The following is a 14,004-nucleotide window of genomic DNA, read 5'->3' on the forward strand; positions in this document are numbered from 1 at the left end:
GCAGTTCGGCCAATATAATCAGATCGGGGGTGGTGGGACGACTGGGGCTGCTCGATCGAGTTACTCCCATCTCTCGAATCCTCCACGGCTTTAACATGATCGGCAAGGTAACGAAATGGGAGGTCACCCTCTCGATCAACTCGTCTGGTGCAATTCAAAACACAAAATTCCAGGTCATCGATGGTGACATGAGGTACATTGCATTGCTCGGCAGGCCTTGGATACACGATATGAGGGCAGTACCGTCAACCCTGAAGCAGATGATAAAATTTCCCACAAAGGACGGAGTAACAACCATATATGGAGAACAGCGGGCGGCGAAGGAAATGTTCGTGGTTTGCCACAAAGTGCCGGCCCCCGCGGAACCGATTTCTGACGAGCCCAGGAACATACAGGCCCCCGAGGACGACGAAGAAGACTACTCCACCCCTCGAACCTTCGTCGCACCCGAAGAATCGGACGCAACTAAGTCAACGGTAGAAGAATTGGAGCAGGCCGTTTTGGTCGAACACCTCCCAGACCGTAAGGTATATCTGGGAACGGGGCTAACCCCCGAACTCAGAAGAGGGCTCATTCAATTTCTTACTAACACTATCGATTGTTTCGCCTGGTCCCACTTAGATATGATAGGAATTCCGCCGGAAATAACCTCCCACAAACTAAGCGTCGATCCCAAATTTAAACCCGTCAAGCAAAAGAAAAGACCACAATCTGAGGTAAAACATGCTTTCGTCAGAGAAGAGGTAACAAAACTTCTTAAAATAGGATCCATTAGAGAGGTAAAATACCCCGAATGGTTGGCCAATGTAGTAGTAGTATCTAAAAAGGGAAACAAGCTAAGAATGTGCGTAAATTATAAAGACCTGAATAAGGCGTGTCCCAAAGATTCCTTCCCACTGCCTAACATCGATCGTCTGATCGACGCTACGGCCGGCCACGAGACCCTCACCTTTCTCGACGCCTACTCGGGGTACAATCAAATCTAGATGAACCCCGAGGACAGGGAGAAAACTTCGTTCATCACAAAGTATGGTACCTATTGTTATAACGTAATGCCCTTCGGACTAAAAAATGCGGGAGCAACGTACCAACGCCTAGTTAATAAATGTTCGAGCATCAAGTAGGAAAATCAATGGAAGTATATATTGATGACATGCTCGCACAGAGGACCATTTGACTCATTTGCAGGAAACTTTCGACATCCTCAGAAATTACAACATGAAGCTCAACCCCGAGAAATGCGCCTTTAGGGTGGGTTTGGGCAAATTCCTGGGCTTCATGGTATCAAACCGGGAGATCGAGATTAACCCCGATAAAACAAAAGCTATCGAAGAAATCACGGTGGTAAATAATGTGAAGGCCGTGCAACGACTAAAAAGGCCAATAGCAGCTCTGGGCAGGTTTATATCAAGATCATCGGACAAAAGCCATCATTTTTTCTCTTCACTTAAAAGAAAGAACAACTTCAAATGGACTCCAGAATGCCAACACGCTTTATAGGAACTAAAACGATATCTGACTAGCCCACCCTTGCTACATACGCCAAAGGAGGATGAAACACTCTATCTTTACCTGGCCGTGTATGAAATAGCGGTAAGCGGCGTACTGGTTCGAGAAGAGCAAGGTCCGCAATTCCCTGTTTATTATGTAAGTCGGACCTTAGGGGATGCAGAAACCAGGTATCCCTATTTGGAAAAATTGGCTCTCGCACTAATAAGCGCTTCGCGAAAGCTGAAGCCATATTTTCAATGCCATCTTATCTCCGTTCTATCAACGTACCCCCTCCGGAGCATACTGCATAAACCCGAGCTATCGGGCCGGTTGGCCAAGTGGTCCATCGAGCTTGGGGGTATGATATCGAGTATCAACCTCGAACGGCCATCAAGTCTCAAATCCTGGCGGACTTCGTGGTCGATTTCTCGCCCTCTCTCGTACCCGAGGTAGAGAAGGAACTTTTATTAAAATCAGGGACGTCCTCCGGGATATGGACCCTGTTCAGAAACGGCGCCGCCAACATAAGGTGCTCCGGGCTCAGTATAGTCCTGAGGCCACCCGTTGGCGGCGTGATCAGACAATCTATAAAAATCGCAAAATTGACTAACAAAGAAGCCGAGTACGAGGCTATGATTGTAGGTTTAGAGCTGGATAAAAGCTTGGGAGCTGAAACCGTCGAGGCTACATTCGATTCACTCCTGGTAGTAAGCCAGGTAAACGGGAGCTACGAAGCTCGAGAAGATAGAATGCAGAGGTATCTGGACAAAATCCAAGTCGCGCTACGTCGCATCAAAGAATGGACCTTAGTCCATGTACCCCGAGAGCAGAATAGCAAGGCCGACGCCCTCGCAAATCTGGGATCTTCCGTTGAAGAAGAAGACCTACTCCCCGGGGCTGTTGTTCAGTTATTTAAATCGATGGTCAAGGAAGGTTACGCTGAGATCAATTCCACCAGCCTAACATAGGACTGGAGGAATAAATATATTGACTATTTAAAGGACGGGAAGCTGCTCCCGGATCCAAAAGAATCAAGGGCTCTGCGGACTAAAGCAGCCCGTTTCATGTTCGATGAAAACAAGACCTTGCACAGGAGAACTTTCGACGGCCCCCTAGCAGTATGTCTGGGGCCTGGTGACACGGATTATGTACTCCGAGAAATTCACGAGGGCACTTGTGGAAACCATTCCGGCACCGACTCCTTAGTCCGAAAGGTGATCAGAGCAGGCTACTATGGGGAAAACTTGGAAGAAGACATCAGAGAATTCGTCTAAAAATGTGACAAATGCCAGAGATTCGCTCCTATGATTCACCAGCCCGGCGAGCAACTACACTTGGTCTTGTCACCGTGGCCATTCATGAAATGGGGGATAGACATCGTCGGCCCCCTGCCAACGGCACCAGGTAAAGCTAAATTCATCTTATTTATGACTGACTATTTCTCAAAGTGGGTGGAAGCGCAGGCCTTTGACAGAATAAGGGAGAAGGAAGTCATTAGCTTCATATGGGACCACATTATGTGCCGATTACGAATTCCCACCGAGATAACAAGCGATAAGGAGGCAGTTCATTGGGAGCAAGGTAACATAGTTTCTCGAAGACCATAAAATCAAGAGAATCCTGTCAACGTCTTACCACCCATGTGCGAACGGCCAAGCCGAATCCACAAATAAGACCATCATCAAAACATAAAAAGGAAGCTGGAGAACGCCAAGGGGAAGTGGAGAGAAATGTTGCCAAAGGTACTGTGGGCGTACTAAACGACTTCAAAGTCGAGCACAGGCGAAACACCTTTCTCATTAATATACGTCGCCGAAGCATTGATTCTAGTGGAGGTTGGGGAGCCGAGCGCCAGATTCCAACACGCTACCGAAAGCTCGAACAACGAAGCCATGACCACGGCTCTTGAACTACTGGATGAAAAACGAGAATCTTCGCTGATCTGAATGGCCGCCCAGTAACAGAGAATCGAAAGATATTATAACAGACGAACGAACCTCCGGTATTTCGGAGTCGGAGACTTGGTCCTAAGGAAAGTTACTCTCAACACACGAAATCCTAATGAAGGAAAACTAGGACAAGATTGGGAAGGGCCATATCGCGTCCTCGGAATAGTCGGCAACGGATCTTACAAGCTCGGCACTATGGAGGGCGAACAACTTCCGAGCAACTAGAATATATCAATGCTATAGCGATATTATTGCTAGTATGCCCGATTTAAAACTACACAAATGCCCCTGGGTAAGTGTTGCACTCTTTTCCATCGACCAGATTTTGTCCCCAAAAGGGTTTTGCTGGCAAGGTTTTTAACGAGGAAACACCTATATGCTACCTAAGGGGAATCCAACAAATCTTCAAAGCTTCTTCTTCTGCCGATCACGAATGCCGAAGGACATCCTTTCGGAAGATCATTCACTCGGAAGAGCTATGAAATGCCAAACATGACCTCAATGAGAAAATGATGTACCGGGCCAAACGGTCGAATGAACCGTGTCCGCACAATCGAGCCCCCGGTGGCGGAGGCACATGTACTAGTGTCAAATAATCAAAGAATGCTTTTTGCCAACATGATTCATGCTCCACGAAAAACCTAGCATTTTTCGCCAGAACGATTTCTCCACCAGAAAACGTCCCGAATACTCGGAGACTGGCATCGATAATTCGGCACCCCCATGACCTCAGGGTCGAATCTCCAGGCTAATAAGCCCTCAGCAAGGCAGCACAAAAATCATTAACTATCTCCAAAAAGAAAGCATCCCGAATACTCGGAGACTGGCACCGAAGAAGTCCGCATACGCATGACCTCAAGGTCGGAATCTCCAAAGTCGTAAGCCCTCAATGAGGTAATCCCGAGCTCGCGAGTAACGGCTCTCAAGCCAAAACAAACTCGATTATTCGGAGACTATCGCCAATCGCCGTTCAGCAATAAACCCGAGGCCATAAGACCCCGAGCGGGCAGACTCGGTCTTGTAAAACCTTCACAAAGCAACAACATGAACTGTTAGACCTTCAAGCAAGGCATGAATCATACTTGCATCAAGTATCAGCAAAAAACTGTAAGACCTCAAAAGGCATGAAAAGTTTTGTAAGACCTTGTTACAGGCATAAATCGATCTCGAAGTTCAGGATATATATCGAATTTGTAAGACCCCTAAAAAGGCATACCCTCGATATAGACGCCTAAACTACTATACTCGGGATCAAAAAATGGCTCTGGCCAAACATAAATGACTACAGTCATATGGCTGCACCAGCAAAACTAACGCGACTTGGGGACGCCCGACCGTTGCTACAAAATCATAGGCCATTACTTCGAATCTACTTCGAAAAGAACCGGTTAAATAGGCTACCCTAAACAAGCAAAAGAGCTTTGACCATGTCAGCTCCAAATTATAAGGCTTAGAGCTACTCAGCCTACGAGCCGAAGCTTACGAGGTGCTCGGACGTCGCCGCTAACGACTGGAAATCGAGGTTCTTCCCCAACCGACGACAGGTCAGGCAAAATCATTGCAAAAGTCCTTAACGAGAGGAAACTAAAGCCTAGCGAGCCTCAGGGCCGGACATATGCCTAAGGGCAAAGCATAAGAGCCATTGTCGCCAGCCTAACGAGCCTCAGGGCCGCATATATGCCTAAGGGCAAAGCGTAAAAGCCATTGTTGCTTGCCTAACGAGCCTTAGGCCGCACATATGCCTAAGGGCAAAGCGTAAGAGCCATTGTCGCCAGCCTATCGAGCCTCAGGGCCACACACACACGCCTAAGGGCGAAGCGTAAGAGCCATTGTCGCCAGCCTAACGAGCCTCAGAGCTGCACATATGCCTAAGGGCAAAGCGTAAGAGCCATTGTCGCCAGCCTATCGAGCCTCAGGGCCACACACACATGCCTAAGGCCGAAGCGTAAGAGCCATTGTCGCCAGCTTACATAAAAGATCGCTTCGATCGAAGGCGTAAGAGCCATTGTCCCCCGCCCAATACAAACATAAAACTTGAGTGTCGACTGAGCTCGAGTCGTAGCCCATCTCGGAGACTAGATCCAAGAGAGTTAAAACGTAAGGGCCACCGGCCCATGCAAACATAAAAAGCTTGAGGAATATATGAGCTCGAGTCGAAACCCAACTCAGAGACTCCACCCGAAATAGTTGGGCAAAAGCGTAAGTGCTCAGAATGCCTGCTTACACTAAAGGTCGTATCGACCGAGCGCGCAAGAGCCCCAAGGCCCGCCTAATGAGCCCCAAGGCCATACCACGGATCTAATAAATCTCACTCACTCTGAAACCAGTCTGCCTGGCCATGAGCGAAACAAACGAAGGTACAGAAGAACAAAAAAGCTGCAAAAGGGTTATTTCTTTTTAAGGTACATACGTGGAAAAATAGATTCTCCATCTAGAAACATACTCAAAAAGGTACTACGTACAGGATGGCGAGATCTACACCCCGCCCCGAGAGCTACGGCCTACCGGCCTCATCTTCAGTCTCTTCGGCGTCGGACAGGAGTAACCGAGCATCGGGCTCGTCCTCCCTCGCTCGCGCCAACTCTTCCGAGAAAACAAAACCCCTGGCACTGATTTCCTCGAGAACCTTTCTACGAGATTTGCAACACGCATATTCTTTGATCCTCTCTCCACGATCAAGGACCTTTTCAACTCGTCTTGAGCATCGGTAGTGTCCTTCAAATGAAGCGCCATCTCCTGATCGGCCCTAGTACGGTTCAAAACCGCTTCGGCCCGAGCATCAGTTATCTCAGCCCTAACCTTCGAAAGTTCGAATTCAAGCTTCACGATCATATCCGCTTGAACTAAAATGTTGCCATGGGCTAAACGGAGGTGGACCCCGAGGGCCAAAAGTTTAGCCGATGCATCTTTCTCCTCTGAGGCTTGGACCTACGCCCTAGCTCTCAGCTGTGTACAGTCATTTCTGATTTGTTCGGCTTCACCCCTACGACGCTCCAAGGCCTCCCTCTTTTTCTCCAGCTGAGATAGACGAAGAATGAACCTTTGAAGATAAAAAGCAAAATGCATACTCAACCAAGGCAGGAAGTTACCTGCTCCATCAAATAGCTCTCGCAATTCAAGCTCCGATACACCTCACATTGCCAGTATACCAACTCAGTTTCCTTCTCCTCGCAAAGGAGCCTAAGGGATGTGCCCTCATCCAGAGCTTTCCGGAGCCTAGCCCCATGACCGAGCAGCTCGGACCTGAGCCTGTCAAAGGCTTGCAAAATGAAAAACTCGGTAAGAAAAGGAAGACGCGGATTTAGGAGGCCTACGACGAAGCTCACGTCAAAATGAAGTCGGAAGACTTCCTCGATGACCGAGCTCATATCAGTCGATCTAGCCCCCTCGCCCCCGGAAGAGTCGGCCCAGGTCGAAACACGACCTTTCGAAGTAGCCATATTTCTAGAACCAGTAACCTCGGGCATGATAGGCTCGGGCGATGTTCCCGTATCAACGGCCCGACCCCGTATCGCCTTGCCACATGTTCCATCTCCCTGCAAGTGCATTTCCAGCTTATCAGTGTCATACTTTGGCCCGAACGCCGGCAACCCTTCCTCCTCTCTGGAGGGACACAGCCTCGCCTTCGGAGGCTCTCCGATACCTACAACAGCAAGGTTAGTACATAAAAAAGGGAGAATATCTCTCCGAATAAACAAGGGACAAGGGAAAAGCAATATACACACGCACCATGACATTTTTCTTCCCACCTGCCCCAAGATGCAGCTCGCCACCTGCGCTCGTCGCAAGTTGAGTGGGTCGCCAGCTTCCGGACCCAACCAGGCAGATCAGGAACTTTTCCTGCCGCCCATGAAATTGCTGCAGAAAGGAAGGAACCGCGATTACGAGATTAGCTTTCAACATGAACGAATCTGGGAAAGCACAAGACGCTCCACTCACGTATATAGATCCATTCTTTAGGGAATAGCATAAGCTCCACAGGGATGACGTCGCCCGTCCGGACCCGGACGAACCGACTGGCCCACTCTCGATCTCCGCCTTCATCGTCATCAACAACAAAAGGCATGGACGAATGGCACCGCAAGGTTAGCAGACCTCGGTGGTGAAAAGGCCGGTACAGCCTAACGAGATGGCTAAGCGTGAATTCAAGCCCCGCCTTCTTCGCAAAAAACCTAATCATCAACATGATTCGCCAAAACGGCGGGTGTACCTGCACCAAGGTAACCCGATACTTTACACATAAATTGTGCACGACCCTGTCGAGAGGTCCCAGTGTGAAGGGATACGTATATACATTCAGGAACCCATCGGCAGGGTCGGCAATATCTTCGTCCGGGGAAAGCACCTGTAGCGCTACCTCCTCCCCTCATCTGCATTCTCTCCTCACTAACTCAAGGTGCTCTTCCCTTATCAATGAAGTAGTCTTCAAGTTAAACTCCCGCGGATCCTGAGCACTCGGAGCGGAGCTCTCCCTTCTCTGACAAGCGGACCCCAAAGCAGCAGTCGTAGCCATGGCAAGATTAGAGGCGCCAAAGCAGAAACCTGCAGTAACACTCTGGTACTAAGGTAACAAAGGGCTCAATGCCGAAACAGGAGGAAATATCTAAAAGGTGGATCTCCCAAAAGGCGAAAGCGACCCTATATATACGCGGAAATAGCTACGGTCCGCCTGCCCGAGATATGCCCCGGGAGGTTAATGACTTCGAATGCCAGTCTCGACGCAATATTCGACCTCGAGGACCTCCATCAACGTAAAGCTAGGGTTCAGGAAGCCAGCAAACACCATCTCCAATCCGGAGGCACTACTCAACCTCGAGGACCTCTGTCAACATGAAGCTAGGCTCCATAAAAACCTCCAACACCATTATGGGGCCGGAGATAGTAGCTAACTCGAAGGAACCCCCCAAGGGGAGGAACAGGAAATTCGAAGCTCTGCCCAAAGAGGCTCGGCCTCAGGGCACTGCCAAAATTCGGGTAATCCATCATCTAGGACCTATCTACAACGTCTTAGAAGGGTTATCTTCAACAAGTTTACGACAAATCTCCAGGTGTCCCAAGCCAACTTCACTCAGACACTGCCATCAAGAACTTCAAGTCTCAAAGTATTATCTCTACGAGACTCGAGGGTCCCGATGGCCTGAGACTATCAGACCAGTTCGAGCTCGGTCCGAGAAACAACGGTGGGCTCGAAGAAGAGCCATTTCTATCAAACAAAACCGAGAAAAATACTCGCGCTCGAGCTGAGTGTTGATGATCGGCAGCAGAAGCATACATTCAGGGTCCTCGCAAAAATCAAAGGAAATATAGCAAACATCAAAGGCAGAAGTCAAAAAATATCTTTATATTTGTGGGAATTTGCTTACAACGGCCCTCGATGGGTCCTTACATATAATTACAAAAGCTTAAAGAAGGTTTCTACTCAGAGATAAGGAAACAATGGGGGATATGCGAAGTGTAAACCTTGTCCATCCTCGAAGGTTCATCTCCGGTAGCAGTATCCCCTAAGCACCGCCTCCTCGAGCTTGTGTCCTCAAAGGCGATACCTTCGACCGCCACCTCCTCTAGGTTCCCAGCTCAATTCCTCGGAATAATATATCCGAGGGAAAAGAAGAAGAAGAGAAAGGAGGGAGAACACAGAAGAGGCAGAAAAAAGAGACATAGCCCGCCGAAGCCAAAGGTTGAAGATCCGGTGGGCCCTAGCCTCGACAGCCACTTGTGCCATTTTATCCCTTGGGAAAAAACCCAAGGGATGAAGTGCCACACCAGGCCAGGATAGGAGAGTGAGCAGCGGTGTAGAATCCGAACACCTGTCCGAACCGGAAGAAACCGGCCCCACATGTATCATCATCTCGAGTCAGTAACAGTAACATTAGTAGCGATGATAGCAACAGCAGCAGCGTCGAGATGGTATAATCTCGTTCGACATGGAGAAGCTCGGGTAAGAGGACCCTATACAACTGATAAGGATGTTGCCATACAGCTTTAGGGCCGTGAACCCCAAACATAGCAGTTAACAATAGGAGAAGATGGTGTAAAGGCAGCAAAGAGGAACGGATGAATGAAGGAAATAAGACACTTAGCTGAAGAAATAGCATTAATGTTCGCCCATTTATAGGGGGGAATCACACGGTCTTTGATGTCTTCAAAAGACAGATCGGCAGGCGCAATCAATGCATTCTTGAAAACCAAATTGACAGCGGTAAAGCCGCTTTGAAAAACGAGAATCAACAGTGCATTGAATGGCAAAGACAAATCCAAGGGATTTCCCCGTTGTCACAAAGGCTCACGTCATAGTCTGCATCACCGATATAACATCGTCGTAGGGAACTTAAAGAGTTGGGCATCAAGTTCGTTTCTGTCACGACCCAAACCGAAGGGCCGCGACGGGCACCCGGTGCCTTACTCAACCGAGTACCAACGTAACATATCTTTCTTATCATACTATCATGGGTAAATGAGCTAGAAAACCCTTCATGAGATAACAAGAATAAAACATAAGGGAATACTTAACGTATGATGACCCAGCATGATATACAAACTTATACATGTGACATACGGGCCTATAAGGCCGACATGACCATTTGTAAACTTAAAACATAGGCCGACAAGGCCATACAAGTATCCATACACCTGACATCTGTCTACAAGCCTCTAAGAGTACATAAAATTATAAAGGTCGGGACAGGGCCCCGCTATACCAATCAATACATATCCAAAGCATACTGACCAAATAGGCAACTCCGGAGCAAGTGGAGTGCACCAACACCTTCGCTGAGCTGATAGCCTACTAGGAGGAATATCAACCTGTCTATCGGGACCTGCGGGCATGAAACGCAGCGTCCCCAGGCAAAAGGGACGTCAGTACGAATAAAGTACCGAGTATGTAAGGCAGGAAAGCATAAACAAGATCAGTAACGTAAAGAGAGATAGAGGAGATACAACCTGTAACATCTGAGTGCATGTGGGGGCTACTGACATGAAATGCATAATACATATATATACATAAGCTTTTAAAAACATACGCCTCTGTGGGCGTCATCATCATCATATCATACCCGGCCTCAAAGAGGACTCGGTAAAAACGTACCCGGCCATCATAAGGCTCGGTAGAATCATACCCGGCCACGTGGAGCTCGGTAAACCCAACTGATCAGTGGTTGCACAATAGGTTCCATACCCGGCCGACTATAGCGCGGCTCGGTAGAGTAAAGTAGATACATATATAATGCATGCTGGACTCATGGAGTCACGTTCTAAACCTTTTGGAGTGACATAAGGTCATTGCACCATCGATTAACATTATGGACATCATACCATCAATATGAACTTCACTAGGACTCAAGGATCATATATACTTTCTTGGAATAACTTTGTAAGGAAAAAATAACATGGACAACCTTAGTTGCTAGGAGTAGATTCATTATGAAATAGCGTATCGTTTATGCTCGTTTCAGTTTAGATCATGCCAAAAGAATGAAGGAAGAGCCTTAACATACCTTGTATATACTGCCCCAATCTCAAGCTATGCAATTTTCACGACTCCTTAGTCTACAATAAGAGAAACGATACTGTAGTTATCATTCAAGCGTCATAACTATTATGTATCGACCATAACCTATTTTATGATGAAACGGACAGCACCTCCCCTATATATATGACTTCACACAATTCCAAACAATCACCAAACAGCCCAGACAACATCAATAATAATCATATTGAGCCTCCCAAAACAGTCCACGCACAACCTAATCACTTCATACATACGACGGCCACCGTAGTCGTGTCAAACGATCCGGAAATGTTACGAAGAACTACCAGCCCACAACCCTACATCTATATGGTGTTTTTCCACATCCTTCCTCCTCCAAAACTCCACAAAACAGTAGTAAAAGATACAACCCAATACCAACACGAAACAGCCCAAAAACAGCGCACAACAAGTCGAATAATTCGAACTCACGGCTTCCAATCACCGTCCCGTGAGTTCTAGCTATTAGGAAATGAATTTATCAACATTCCTTCATATTTAAAAGCTTAAATACAGAAATAAGGCATTTTCTTAACTATTAAATACCTTCCAAAACTCCAACTACAAAGAAAAAGAGAGGCAATATAGCGATACTCACGTCGTGGGGATCGTTCTAGTGTTATTGCTTCGTGATTTTGTGCCTCGGATGATAATCTTGTTGGATAACCTTGTGGACAGCTTAAGGGTGAGGTTAGGGGTCTTATTTGGTCGAGCTCTCTGGAATTATGAAGAAAGAGACGACATAGGAAGATAAATATCCATTTTGGTTGAAAAGTCAAAAGGTGCTACTTGGCACCATCTCATTGGCCCTTTTTCAAATACCTATATCTTTTTATCCGGATATCGTATGAACGAACGGTTAAGAGTGTTGGAAACTAGATTCCAAGACCTTCAATTTGATATATAATATGTCCCAAAAAGACCTCATATAACACACGAAATGTATTGCTCAAAAAGCTTTAGTGACACACCTACTTGCCAACTATACAGTCTGTGCAGTCTTGCAAAACTGCAAATATCTCTCTACCCCGATGTCGTATCGAAGAACGGTTTAATGCATTGGAAACTAGACTCGTAGATCTTCAATTTGATATGTAGATCATCCATTGATTCCAAGTATATTGGGAGAAAAGTGCATCTACATTTGACCTAAATGTCAGCAAATTATAAATGGAACTTGTGATGACCTTTTCCAACTTTTGTTCCACAACTCGCTTGACTTCAAAACATAACACCAACTATCGTACGACTAAAATAACTCATAATATAATCTCGTTATAATGTTAATAACCCTAGTATCACCCCAAAAGTACATGGTAAAATATTCCAACTTGTCGACTTTCGACGAAACTTATTTTCTTCAATTCGTTTAGCTTCTAAGCCTTCAAACCCTCTTGCTACTTGGTACTAATGATCTTAAATATTTGTAACCTCCACATTAACATGATGAACTAACTTTGTAAACTTTTAAAAGATGATTCCCTTTCTGAGCTCACATTAATTGACTTATGACGTACTCTTACATACGATAACACGGGGTGTAACATCATTCCCCCCTTTGGAACATTCGTCCTCGAATGTTGATTAATGCGCTTATCAGTCTCATAACCTGTAGCTCTTAAGAATTCCTTAATATTGTCCTTGACATCTAGGAAACTGTTCTGTAAATAAATCCAACGGCCAGGGTATTCCCACCTTTAGGCTTCTTTCTCATACCACGACCTGTGGTCGGAATTTTTTTTTTCCAACATCGTAACATTTGCTACCTTATGGCATGCAGTATGTACGACTCTGTCATTGTATGAGTGCCTAGCGACTCGTCTTCCCTTTTTCCTCCATCTTTTAGCCAATCTCTAAGCCTCACTTTATGAACATATACAGAATTATGACAAGTTGTCCCTCTAGGCATTTATAGGTGTACTGATGTCTTTCGCTTGGTACTTTATCGAACTTAAGACTATTGCTATCTCTTGTTTCATAGCCTTGTATATCTATCCTTATGGATTTACTACATCTAGGTAGGTTATACTATACCATAAAACTTACTTCGGTTTATTATTACCGAGGTTTGCTACCCAACTCCAGGTTACTCTTTCGCTGCTTATCCTATATGTATAAATCTAAGTCCTTTAGTGCTTCCTCATTATTATTCATCTTAAGAATAACAAAAAAAAAATAAAAAAAAAATCTCATCTTGTACTTTGGAACTTGTACCCATCTGTTGTTTATTCACCTTAATGTTAATCCAAAATGAAACCTCTTACGTAATACATTGTCACTAGGGCTCACGTCTCATCGGGGAACATCTGAAGTGATTTGCCCGATCCACCATGGGACGATACTATACCTCAATAACCGTATTTCATAGCATCCTAACATGATTCATCTTATGGGGGTATTCCAATCCCGTGCAATTCATAAAACCCCTTTTCTTTAAATTATTCCTCAATCAAAGGCCTAAATGTCATCCTTTTATCTATCACAATTACACCCTTATTCTACTAACGGGGCAGCATTTCGTCTCTTCTAATTGCTCCTAGTCTTAGACTCCTCTGTGTTCATTCAGGCTGTACCGAACTTTTTATTATATATGAAAATCATCATTCCCTTGTTTTGATGGGTTTAATCCCAAGGACATATATATTCTCGTCACCTTCTCACTCACCTTTTCACATCCTTACTCCTTTCTACCTAAAACCTTGTTGCTTTGCGATACTTTACCTTACGACCTACACTTATCTATTTATACTACTCGCAACCTTCCTTTAACTTGCTAGCACCATAAATTTCCTTTCGTGCCTTCTCAGTTGTCCTTAAATGTAAGCATTAACTTTTCCTGGTCGTTCTATCACTTGTTGCATGAATACTTGGCTTGTCTTATTGCCCACGAATACTATAATTTCCTATACCCCGTATGATCTCAAACCTCACCTTTTTTTTTTTTTCTTTTTTTTTTCATTAGCCACGATAGGTGCCACTTTCTTATGGAGTGTATACAATATTGTAGTGAGACTGTTGGTACAAGAACATTTACTC

At 45.8% G+C, this 14,004-nt stretch overlaps 1 long non-coding RNA gene across 1 annotated transcript; it reads right to left on the minus strand.

Annotated features, from left to right (window-relative positions):
- Positions 1 to 10,975: 10,975 nt before the first annotated feature.
- On the minus strand, positions 10,976 to 11,755 carry LOC109218378. The gene is made up of 2 exons (XR_002066759.1): positions 11,567 to 11,755; positions 10,976 to 10,988 (listed from the first exon to the last, which is right to left on the minus strand). It is a non-coding gene; the product is annotated as an uncharacterized LOC109218378 (long non-coding RNA).
- Positions 11,756 to 14,004: the final 2,249 nt, after the last annotated feature.

This window comes from Nicotiana attenuata, unplaced genomic scaffold (genome assembly GCF_001879085.1).
Source record: "Nicotiana attenuata strain UT unplaced genomic scaffold, NIATTr2, whole genome shotgun sequence".
Classification (NCBI taxonomy): Eukaryota; Viridiplantae; Streptophyta; class Magnoliopsida; order Solanales; family Solanaceae; genus Nicotiana; species Nicotiana attenuata.